Here is a 13,289-nt window from a genome sequence, read left to right on the forward strand (position 1 = left end):
TGCACCAAATGCAAACACCATCATGACTCAAAATATAGAGATATTACTTACGTTCATCAGAAATACTTTTAAAAACCCTGGAGGTAAGAAACAATAGTCCACGTAAACGTATGTGCGAAAATCCTTCATTTCTTCAAATTCTTAAAGCCATGGTTACACTGAAAATGTGTCAGTGAAATCACTACTCTGTTGAAAATGTTGGATTTATGGTGTTCAGCTGAATTGTCATCAGCGTCCTAACTCACTACCGTATCACGTCAAACGTTCTAGATGTACTGCTCAAATGTACATAACTGTGTAAACATTTCTCCCATGGCAGACAATAGGTATAGAAGACATAAGGAATGAATTCGCAGCAGGACTTTAATCAACAATATCAGTGAACGATGTAAAAAAAATTATTATCAATTACAAAATTCAGCGTTCGGCTTTTGTCTTCAGGCGCGTAGACTGTAAATATTTATTAATACCTCAAAAACACAGGGCTTTCGGAAGCGTTTTGTACGTTTTCCTCCGTTTGGGTCTGTGGCATACACTCACAAAGTTTGTGTAGTTATTTCTCATAGAACCTATATATCTTAATAGAGAACATAGCAGATATTTAAAAAACATCCTACTGCTCGAAACACTCTGCTGCTTAGTAGGCCCGTATTCGGTCCCAGTCTTGGTCAGTTGTTTCAGCGGAACGATAACAAGGCTCCATACGAATTACACAATGGGTTTTTGTCCTAATTTTGATAGTCAAACGATGAGTGGTAAAAATGGACAAATAGTTCAATCAAATTGATCATCATGAGGTCTAGCTTTGCTAAAAAAATATTTATTATTTGAAAGTAATCAGGTTCTTTCAGAAAACCTCAATTAGATACTTGAGGCAAATTGAAATATTTCTTGAACGGCTACGGCTACCTGTAAATGTAAATGAAGATCAAAAGGCTCATCTGTTCAAGGGATAATTGTAACATTTCTGTGATATTTAACCGTCAGAAAGGCTTCCGTTCAATCGAGTATTAACTTCCGGACATTTCGAGAACAGAAGACGAAAGGGAAGCATATGATGTGTCAATAAGATCGTGTCTCATGAACAAAACTTGAAAATAAAAAAAATTGGAAAATAAATCGGTTAAACGTTTTTTGAAATGTTTTGTTTAAAAGTGAGAAATAAAATGTAGAAACGTTTGACCTGCATTCAGTGCACAGCAAATGAAGTGCGTCAAATGTTTCGCTGCGCTGTTTTATTTCTTACTTTCAGGCACATCATTTCAGAAAACATTTGACCTGTTTTTAATAACTTTTTTCATTCTTTGACCCTTGAAACTTATTCACAACATATCATAATGGCTAATGTGAAACAGCAGCAAGATTTCAGCATATCTCTACCCGATTAATTTCTAGAAACACTCGCAAGGTAACTCGTCCTGTCGATTTTGTCGATTTGGGTGCTTAATAAAAGGCTATGGCGAACACTTTAATATTTCATCAACAACTGAAGACATCGAAACGAGGTTCACGATAAGTATAGTAGGCTTTTTGTCTGTTGTTAATACTTGTAAATTTTTGTCACTCTAGATAAAGGTAGAATGAGGTAGAAGTATGTGGAAACAGTGCCGTTCCACTTACTAATATCTAATGACGAAATTGGAACTTCACGGTGCTGGATACGTAAGCATCACACGTAACATATTATCCACGAATTTTCGTTAAAGTTTGACTACCAGCACTGAAGTACATACATCGCTATTTCTTCCGTTCTCGAATTATCGAATACCATTGCAGATGAAACAACGTACAACTGTTCCAGTATATACAGAGGTGGACAAAAATATGAAAAAAAACACAGTACACCACATTACCATTCCTAATACGGTGTAGGCATTCAAATGAGCTTCCAGTTGTCGCGGAATGGATAAATACAGATCCTGTCTGAGTTTCAAGGGAAGCTTATACCATTCATCCTCCAAAACAGTGGCAAGCTGAGGAAACGATGATGGAGATGGATGGCGATCATGCACTGTTCTCTCCAAAGCAGGCCATCAAGGCACAATAATATTGAGATCTGATGCGTGTGGTGGCCAGGGGATATGTTACAATTTATTGTTGTTCTCATAAAACCTGTCCTGGACGATGCCAACTGCTTGGACCGGAGCCCTGTCGTCTCGAACACACCATCACCAACCTTGTACCATGCGGTAGCCTGATCAGCCAAAATGGGCGCATAATCTTTGGCAGTCATGCGACCTTGCAGAGTAATCATGCGGCCCATGGGTCACTATTATTATTACCGAAACCCTGCCGTGTTTCTCTCTTGGGATGGAAACTTGGCCAGGAATTGAAAACAACGTGAATAAATACTCATCCGACTTTCCCTGTATGCAGTATAAATCTCCGATAGGGTGCAACTTGGAACACTTAACCATTCGCCTACCTTGATTACGGATGCATCCACTATACGAACACCAACAATGTGCCCACCTTCGAATACACGTAGCCCCTACATAATGACTCACTATTACGCAGAACAGTGTTATGACCACTTTCGTCCAAGCCTCACGCCTCAGTAGTGTGTTTGCATTTTGCGGCATGCAGTTGCAGCTGTAGACGATATAAAGCTAAGTAATGACAAAGTTACTTGTGCACTGTTATACAGTTATTAAATAGAATAGTTTTCACTGGTGTTTCGTGCTGTTTGTGGCGAAATAACGATTTAATAAACTTTTGGAACCGTTCGCTCGCTGTGTTTTTGTTGTGCGTTGAATTCGTTTGGTAAATTCCGTGCTTTATTTTTCAGCTGACGTTTCTTATTGTTTCTAGTGAAATATTTCAGTAAAATTTTCATTTAGTGTTTCAACTTCGTTGAGTGTTCCAGTGGCCGCTTGAAGTTTTGGTTTTAGCTAATAATTTTTGTGAAGTTTTGTTGGTACTGATATTAGCTGTGGCGTAGTAGTATTGATACTAGAATTTCGAGACCGCTATTGTTAGTTCTATAAATAGTTCTACTAATGTAACTCAACTTATGTAACGTAGACACATAGTTATTTTCAGTAACTGTTAAATTTTACCATGAGTGAGAAGTATGGGCTCTGTCGTAGGTTTGTGAGTAGTGGTTTACGGTGTGGAATTTTTTAAAGGTATTTTCATTGGGAGGGGGGGGGATGCAGTGGGGAAGACAGTGGGCATTCTAGCGAGATCCTTTCCTGGGAATGAAGAATCTGTAGTAGAAATAAGTTGATATAGGAGGAAGATCGTAAGGTCTGTGCACTTCAGGTGCAATTACAACGCGCAAAGGAGGAACTAGATAGGTTAAGGAGGGTGCAGGGTGGTGGAGAATGGGAACTGGCAATTGGCAAGAAGGCAGTTAGGAGGAGGAGGTATTCAGACAGTTATACTTTGCGAATATGCAGTAGATTTGACCAACTGTCAGAGTTGAGTGGAGAGGAGCCTCTTGTAGCTGTAGATGTGGGGAACATGTAGCAGTTCTCAGCAGTTAGGAAGCCTACGTCAGTTGCAAAGTCCAACAGAAAGATGAAGGTTCTGCTGCTAGGTAGTTCGCATGGCAGAAAAAAATGTAGGCAGCAGTTGCAGAAAACATTGGGGAGTGAGTACCAGGTCACCAGCATTGTGAAGCCTAGTGAAGGGTTGGCTCAATTGACTGACAGCATAGGGGAGTTATGTAGGAATTTTACGGAGGAGGATCAGGTAGTGATAGTGGGTGGAGCAGGGAACAGTCTTGATAGGGACGGGGAATATGATGTAGGTGGTGACCTGGTAAAGATAGCTACTGAAACTGGTGGCACTAACATGCATTTCGTGCAACTGTTTCAGCGTCATGATCGGCCTCATCTTAATGCGGCTGTTAGCCGCGTTAACATGGTGCTTGAGCGGCGCTGGGGGTCACATTTCAGTGGTGCCAGTTCGCTCTCTCAGTAGATCGGGTTTCGCTAGGTATGGGAAGTGGAGACTGGCAAAGCTTATAGGTGACAGTGTAGTGGGTGGTGGTGGGATCACTCATGGAAATATTCCTGTATTAGTTGGTGTTAGAGCTGCACCTTTTTTTAGATTGAATTCAGTTGATAGTTATACCTGTTTAAGGATGTCCCTCTAACTAAGGGCTCCCATTCAGAGGCTGTCATGTTTCCAGGTAGAGAAGGAATTAAATATGTCATCAAAATATAAGAGGTATTAGAGATAAAGTTAGTGAACTGCTTATAGATGTTGAGTCTGAAATTTATGGTATATCGGAGCACGACTTAAATAATTTGACAATTCAAAGGCTTCCTTTACCAGGATACAGATTAGATGACTGTTTTTCAGGGAGTTCCTTGCTGGGTGGGGGAATGACTATGTACGTAAAACGTAAAAAGCAGTATTCCATTTGATTCCATAGACGTATTATCGCATTCCACTGAACGGGTATTTGAATATTGTGAAGGGGCAGTTGAATTTAGTGACACTAAACTTCTAATTGTTGTTTATAGGTCTCCTAACTCTGACTTCAGAGCATTTCTGCTCAAGTTAGAGAGGGTTCTTGATTCGCTTTGTAGGAAGTACCAGAAATTAGTTATATGTGGTGACTTCAATAGAAATTATGTATATGATGGTGCAAGAAAAAGGATGTTGGTAGATCTCCTAAATACATATGATCTGATGCAGTCTGTGTTTTTTTCCAACTAGAGTGCAGGGGAACAATAGCAGAGCCATAGACAATATTTTCATTCATTCATCATTACTAGATCGGCATTCTGTTAGTAAAAGGGTGAGTGGCCTTTCAGACCATGATGTACAAATTTTAACACTAAAAGGCTTTTGTACTCGAACAAATATCACATATAATTACAAACTATGTAGGGAATTAATCCAACAGCAATGGAGAATTTTTTAAACCTTGTCAAGGAACAAGAGTGGCCGGATGTTTATAGTGCCGATAATATAGATGATAAATATGTTTTCCTTAACACATTTCTCATGTTCTTTAAGAGTTGCTTTCCATTAGAACGTTCTAACCGGGGTACTAGCAGTAATAGACAGCCCTGGTGGCTGACTGGTAGGATACGAATATCATTAATTATATCAAAATGTTAGAAGTAGTCATAATGAAGCTACAGCAGCCCATTACAAGCAGTATTGTAAGGTGCTTAAAAATGTAGTTAGGAAGGCAAAGAGTATGTGGTATAGAAATAGAATAGCACATGGTCGACGATATAAATTCAGTTCGTAGTAAAAATATTTCTGGTACTGGTAAATCAGTATTAGGGAATCATATAATTTTCTTGGCCAATGCCTTTCCAAGATTGATTTCTGAAATACTCCTCTGTGGTACAGACAAGCGGAAGATTGAGACAATAATTAAATTACTGAAGACTAAGGACTCTCATGGATATGATGGAGTGCGTAGCAGAATATTTAAGTACTATGCTGTATATGTTAGTCCCATATTTAGCCATATTTGTAATTTTTCCTTTGGGAATGGTCAGTTTCCTGAACGACTAAAGTACTCAGTAGTAAATCCGGTGTACAAAAAATTAGAAAAGAATAATGTGGACAATTTTAGACAAATTTCTATGTCGTCAGTGTTTGCTAAAGTTATTGAAGAAGCTGTGCACGTAAGCATAATTGATCATTTTATATCACACGATTTGCTATCAAATGTACAACTCGGCGTTAGAAGTCGTTTAACAACTGATAATGCTATATTCTCTTTTCTCTGTGGGGTACTGGATGGGTTAAACAAAAGGTTTCGAACGCTTGGCATATTTTTTGATTTAACTAAGGCGTTTGATTGTGTTGATCACAAAATATTGCTCCAGAAGTTGGACCATTACAGAATACGGGTAGTAGCTTACAGTTGATTCACCTCTTACTTCAGCAACAGAGAGCCAAAGGTCGTTGTTCACAATGTTGAGATTGGCTGTGGTGTGGAGTTTGAGTGGGGTACGGTCAAGTGGGGGTGGCCCAGGGATCAGTTTTGGGGCCACTCCTGTTCCTTATTTATATAAATGATATGCCCTCTTTTCTGTTTGCTGATGACAGTAGCTTGGTAGTAAAGGATCTTGTGTGCAACATTGGCCCAGTTTAAAATAGTGCAGTTCATGACCTAAGTTAATGGCTTGTAAAAAATAAACTAAACCTAAATCACAGTAAGAATCAGATTTTAGAGTTTTTAACAGAAAATTCAACAAAATCTGACGTTTTAATTTCACAGAATGGGCATATGATTAGTGAAACAGAACAGTTCAAATTTCTAGGTGTTCAGATAGATAGTAAACTGTTGTGGAAAGCCTATGTTCAGGATCTTGTTCAAAGACTTAATGCTGCCATTTTTACTATTTGAACGCTATCTGAGGTTATATTTTTGGCTCAGAAACAGGCGGTTTGGGCAATGAGTGGTGTAACTTCACGAACCTCTTGTCTAGCCCTGTTCACGAGTCTGGGTTTTTTGACATTGGCCTCTCAATATATATATTCTTTACTGTAATTTCTTGTTAACAATATCAGCTCATTCCCAAGAATAAGCAGCTTTCACTCAGTCAGTACTCGGCAGAAATCAAACCTGCATTTGAATCGGATTTCCTTAACTCTTGTAGAAAAAGGTGTGCAGTATAATGCTGCATTCATTTTCAATAATCTACCGTTCCAATTCAAAAATCTTAGCAGTAATCGACGCCCTTTCAAATCTAAACTGAAGAGTTACCTCATGGGTCACTCATTCTATTCTATCGAGGAGTTCCTTGAAAAATTAAGCTGATTCTTGTTTTATTGTTGATTGCATTTACTTAAACTTAAGGATTGACTTTTTTCGGATTCATAAACATTATATTTTTATCTGTTATTATTTTTATGTAGTAATTTCATGTACTAACATTTTTCCATGACTTTGGAGATTTGCTCCTCAATTTGGTCCTACGTAACATGACGTGTAAATAAATAAATAACACTTGCAAAGTATTGAGAACCGTGTACACGTACTGTTCGTGGTCGAACACAACAGCGCAACCCGCAGGCCTCGCTAGCATCTGCATTTACGTTCAAGCATGCATTTCTCCCGGTATTTCCACATTTTTATCCAATCCCTGCAGTACACAAAAATGCACGAGTATAGCCGACATCGGTACACTGTGTAGTATCACTTACCGATAATCTCATTTTGATACAGTAAGCATTTTTAAAATACTAGGGGCTGTCATCGTTACGGGGAACAGCTGGTATGCGGTTTGTGTGAGTGAGATTTACGATTTACACTTTGAATATATGATACGAACGGTGAATGTAGTAGCAGTGTTAGAGATAAGAGGAAGCGAGAACGGACCGACAGCGGAGCAATACGCAGCGTCGCGAATATATTATTGGCAACTTGTTGCTTCCGGCGCGAGAGTTCCCTGCCTGATGTGCACTTTCTATGCACACACCAGCAGCATTCTGCGGTCGCCGCGAGCTTATAAAAATTATTTTCCAGAATTCATGTTTACAATATGGTTGGAGATATAAGGCATTTAATCCATTCTTACCGTTATTCGGCAAGAGTCCCGACATGTATTGCTTCTGTATCTGAACAGTATGTACTACACAATAAAACCTAATGTTTCCCATTATCTTTACGTATTTTCGTCATCACCCATCGCTCTCAAAACCAAGCAGTTTTTGCTGTTGTGCAGTCGAATAACTTTAAAACTTTTTTTTATGTTTTGTTTTTATCTTCGCGTAACACTGCGCTATTATCAAATACAGTTGCGGCCTTCCGGACCTCCTGACGCCCTCCTTTGAAGTCTTCTCTGAAGGTGAAATTAGGAACAGCAACTGGTTTTAAGACAGAAGACATGCAACCAGAAGGGAACACTGTTTTCATTTGGAACAGAAATCAAGGTCTCAAATAACGTATAAGAGGTACGTAATGGGGTGTCAACAGACCAACGAAAATAAACGAAACGCAACGTTATGTGGTTAAATAAATATGTATATTTTGCTATCAAGGAAAGCGAGAGCATCTGTATCGTAAAATTAAAAAAAAAATAGAAAAATGCAAGACAGATGTCTTTGTATTGGTCTCGCTCATAAAAAGTTGGAAGATATAACAAATTTGTGAACATTCTTGACATACAACTTCAACAGTAGATTGCATTATAATACAACAACTTATAAATTTCATGGTTGATGGAATCAGACCGTTCATACCATAACATTACGCAAGGTGTTATTTGCAAAGTTTCTTTCTTTAGCTACACTGTACATATCACGGGCCGTTGTTTTTGACGATAGAAGAGCAATTAATATTGAATAGTATAGTACAATTGATTTGGTACAATTCATGGAATGAGGAAGAAACATTCACAAACACTGCATCATTCCAGTGCCAGATGTCAAACAACACGTCAACGAGTGATTATTTGACGGAGAAAGACGTCTAATAACGTCTTATTGCCGGTATTCGCCTGATTAATCGCATAAGAACTTCTTTCTGCTCCCTCACGTCAAATGAGAATATGCCGACGGCGATTTTCGTCATCACAAGAATCTTTTGAACTGCGAAGAGGAAGTGTATGAAGCTCAGATGGGAGATTTGATACTGCGAGAACGATATCACAGATCACTCAAAGACATCAATCCAAACAATGCACCAGCAGTACACGACATTCCCGCAAAATTATTGAGATCTACGGAAGAACTATTCCACCTGGTATGAAAGACAGAAGCAGCGTAAAAACTCTCAGACTTCAAGAAGAATGTAATAATTCCATTTCCAAAGAAGCCAGCCACTGAAAGCTGTAAATATCACTGAACCATCAGTTTAATAACTCATGGTCGCAAAATAATACGAACACGAATACTTGTAGAAGAATGGAACAACTGATTGAAATCAACCTGCACAGAAGAGTCAGTTTTGGTTTTGGGGAAATATGCCGACACGCGACGCAATATTGATCTTACCATGCTTCTCAGAATTGAAAAAATGCATGCACACATTTGTTGTATTTTTGTATTTAAAAAAGTGTTTTACTACGTTGATCAGAATACATATTTTTGGATTATGAAGGTTGTTGTTGTGGTCTTCAGTCCAAAGACTAGTTCGCTGCAGCTCTCCATGCTACTGTATCCTGTGCAAGCCTCTTCATCTCTGAATGACTACAGCAACCTATATCCCTCTGAATCTCATAGTATATCTATCTCTTGGTCTCCCTCTGCGATTTTTACGCTCCAGGCTTCACTCCAGTACTAAATTCGTTATCCCTTGATGCCTCAGAACGTGTCCTACCAATCGTTCCTGTCTCCTAATCTAGTTGTGCCAAAAATTTTCTCCCCAATTCTGTTCACTACCTCCTCATTGGTTACTTGATCTACCCATCCAATTTTCAGCATTCTTCTTTTGCACCACATTTCAGAAGTTTCCATTCTCTTCTTGTCCAAACTGTTTATCGTCCATTTTTCACTTCCATATGTGGCTATGCTCCATACAAATCCTTTCAAAAATTGCTTCCTGACCTTAAATCTATACTCGATGTTAATAAATTCTCTTCTTGAGAAACGCATTCCTTGACATCGCCTGTCTACATTTTACATCCCCTCTACTTCGACCATTATCAGTTATTTTGCTCCCAAAATAACACAACTCATACTTTAAGTGTTCCATTACCTAATCTAATTCCCTCAGCATCACTTGATTTAATTCGATTACATTTGACTATCGTCGTTTTTCTTTTGCTGATGTTCATCTCATATCCTCCTTTCAAAAAGCTATCCTTTCCATTCAGCTGCTCTTCCAGGTCCTTTGCTGTCTCTGACAGAATTACAATGTCATCGTCAAACCTCAAAGCTTTTATTTCTCCTCCCTCGATTTTAATTTCTACTCCAAATTTTTCTTTTGTTTCCTTTACTGGTTGCTCAACATACAGATTGAATAACATCAGAGATAGGTTACAACACTCTATGACTCCTTCTTTACCACTGCTTTCCTTTAATGCGCCTCAACTCTTATAACTGGCATCTGGTTTCTGTACAAATTGTAAATAGCCTTTCACTCCCTGTATTTTACTCCTGCCACCTACAGAATTTCAAAGAGAGTATTCCAGTCAACACTGTCAAAAGCTTTCTCTAAGTCTACAAATGCTATAAGCATAGGTTTACCATTTCTTAACCTATCATCTAAGATAATTCGTAGGGCCAGCACTGCTTTGCATGTTCCTACATTTCTACAGAATCCAGAATGATCTTCCCCGAGATTGGTTTCTATCAGTTTTTCCATTCGTCTGTAAAGATTTCGTTTTAGTCTTTTGCAACCGTGACTAATGAAACTGATAGTTCGGTAATTTTCACACCCTTCAGCACCTGCTTAGTTTGGAATTGGTGTTGTTATATTCTTCCTGAAGTCTATGGTTATTCGACTGTCTCATACCTCTTAACTTACCAGATGGTAGAGTTTTGTCGTGGCTGGCTCTCCCAAGGCTATGAGTAGTTCAAATGGAATGTTTTCTAATCCCGGGGCTTTGTTTCGATTTAGGTCTTTCAGTGGTCTGTCAAATTCTTCACACAGTGTCATACCTCCCATTTCATCTTCATCTACGTCCCCTTCCATTTCCATAATAGTGCCCTCAAGTATATTGGCCTTGTATAGACCCTCTAGATACTCTTTCAACCTTTCTGCTTTCCCTTTTCTCTCTAGGACTGGTTCACCATCGGAGCTCTTGATATTCATAGAGATGGTTCTCTTTTCTCCAAAGGTCTCTTTATTTTTCCCGTAGGCGACATTTAGCTTACCCCTGGTGACACGAGCTTCTGCATCCTTTGTCCTCTAGTCATTCCTGCTTAGCCATTTTGCACTCCTTGTCGATCTCATTTTTGAGACGTTTGTATTCGTTATCGCCTGCTTCATTTACTGCACTTTTATATTTTCCCGCTTCATAAATTAAAATCAATATCTCTGTATTTCCACTAGCTCTCATCTTTTCACCTACATAATACTCAGCTGCCTTCACTACTTCATCTCTCAAAGCTACCCATTCTTCTTCTACTGTATTCCTTTCCACTGTTGTTGTCAATCGTTCCCTAAAGCTCACTATGTATCTCTCTACAACCTCTGATTCTTTCAGTTTATCCAGGTCCCATCTCCTTAAATTCCCTCAGTTTTAATTTACTGTTCATAGCCAATAAATTGGGGTCAGAGTCCACACCTGCCCCTGGAAATGTCTTACAATTTAAAACCTGGTTCCTGAGTCTCTAACCTACCGTTATATAATCAATTTAAAACCTTCCGGTGTCTCCAGGTCTCTTCCCCGTTATTACCTTCCTTCAAGATTCTTAAACCAAGTGTTAGCTATGTTCACATTATGCTCTGTGCAATAATCTATCAGGCGGCTTCCTCTTTCAGTCCTTACACCCAGTCAATATTCACTTACTACTTCTCCCACTTTTTCTTTTCCTGCTATCGAATTCCATTCCCCCATCACAATTAAGTTTTCGTCTGTGTTAACGATCTGGATAACTTCTTTTATCTCGTCAGACAATTCTTCAATCTCTTCATTGCCTGCAGAGGTAGATGGCATATAAAATTGTACTTCCGTGGCAGGCGTGGGCTTCATATCTATCTCGGCTACAATATTGCGTTCACTACGTTCGTAGTGGCTTACCTCTCGTTCCTATTTTCTTGCTCATTATTAAACCTACTCCTGAGTTACTCCTATTTGATTTTATATTTATAACCCGGTATTCACCTGACCAGAAATCTTGTTCCTCCTGCCACCGAACTTCAATAATTCCCATTATATCTAACTTCCTGTCGATTTCCCTTTTCCATTTTTCTAGCCCATCCTTTAAGGGGTCTAAAATTCCATGCTCTGATCTGTGGAAACGTAGTTTTGTTTCACCTGTTGATTACATCCTCCTGAGTAGAGCCCATCTGCTGATACGAATGGGGACTGTTTTACCTCTGGAATATTTCACCCAAGAGAACGCCATCATCATTTAACCATACAATAAACTTGCATGGTCTCGGGAAAAATTATGGCTATTGTTTCCCCTTGCTTTCAGCCATTCGCAGTACCATAACAGCAATGCTGTTTTTGTTGATGTTACAAGGCCAGTTCAGTCAATTATCCAGACTGTTGGCCTTGCAGTTATTGAAAAGGCTGTTGCCCTTCTTCAGGAACAAGACATTTGCTGGCGTCTCAACAGATATCCCCCATTGTGGTTGCACCTACGCATGTATCGCTGGGGCACGCTAGCCTCCCCTCCGAAGGCAGTTCCTCCACAGTTTATTGAGGAGAGGGGTGGGAGGGTGGATTCTATACGTAGCAGTGATAAATTAGTGGGAGCATAAGGTTATCTACAATTTATTAGGGAAAACAGAACGCTGTTTTAAGTGTGGGCTGACATAAATGAGAACCAGAAGTTAACGAAGAATAAATAGATTTTAATCTTTCCCAAATCTTATTTAATCTTTACCTTGAACCAGATGTACAGAAACACGACGAATATGACAGGTAAATTTTGTTTTTTTGGGAGGAGTGAGGAGGGGAGGAATAAGAACTTTTAAAGTTTGCACATGGCGTTATAATTCTGTCAGAAAAGACAAACAAGCTGAAATATCACTTGAAACCATTTTTGTCTTTACATTCAGTCATAAGATGTATATCTTGAAAAGCAAAACGAGGGTGACCCAGTGCGGTCGAATTAAATCAGGCGATTCTGAGGAAATTCGCTTGGCAAATGATACACAGAAAGTAGCGCACTAGGAGTAGCAGGAATAGTTTTCTGAATAAGATATGGATGTTAACATCCAAAACTGTACTTATTATAAAAATGGATGTATGTGTGTCTTTCCTAAACTACTGGATAGTTTTCAGCCAAATGTGGTGCACATATCACTCACTGTGTATAAAGAAGAGCTGTGGTGATGAGGACCCCCTGCCTGTCAAAGGCATGTTGGAGGGGATGATAAGGAAGTGTAGCCAATGACTCGCGAATACGCAGACTTTAATCGTACAGTATTTGGGAATGAGAGCATTTGGTGACTCGTAGAAAACCTTACATATAATTACAAACATTTGCCAAACTTTTTCTAGCTGACACGTCACACAAAATTATGAAAGAAAATAAGTTAATTACTTACTACATTTTCACCGTTCTCACAGTAAAACTGCCGTGTCAGGCACGACATTATAATATATTTCTTCTTTACCACTAACTGTATTAGCTACCCATTTTGCTGACTGTCTTCACTTTGTAATGCTTCTACTACACATTACGCCCACATTACGTTTTTATTTTACATCTACTTGCTACCAGTCGGACAAGAAAATTTGTAG

This window comes from Schistocerca serialis, chromosome 3 (genome assembly GCF_023864345.2).
Source record: "Schistocerca serialis cubense isolate TAMUIC-IGC-003099 chromosome 3, iqSchSeri2.2, whole genome shotgun sequence".
Taxonomy (NCBI): domain Eukaryota; kingdom Metazoa; phylum Arthropoda; class Insecta; order Orthoptera; family Acrididae; genus Schistocerca; species Schistocerca serialis.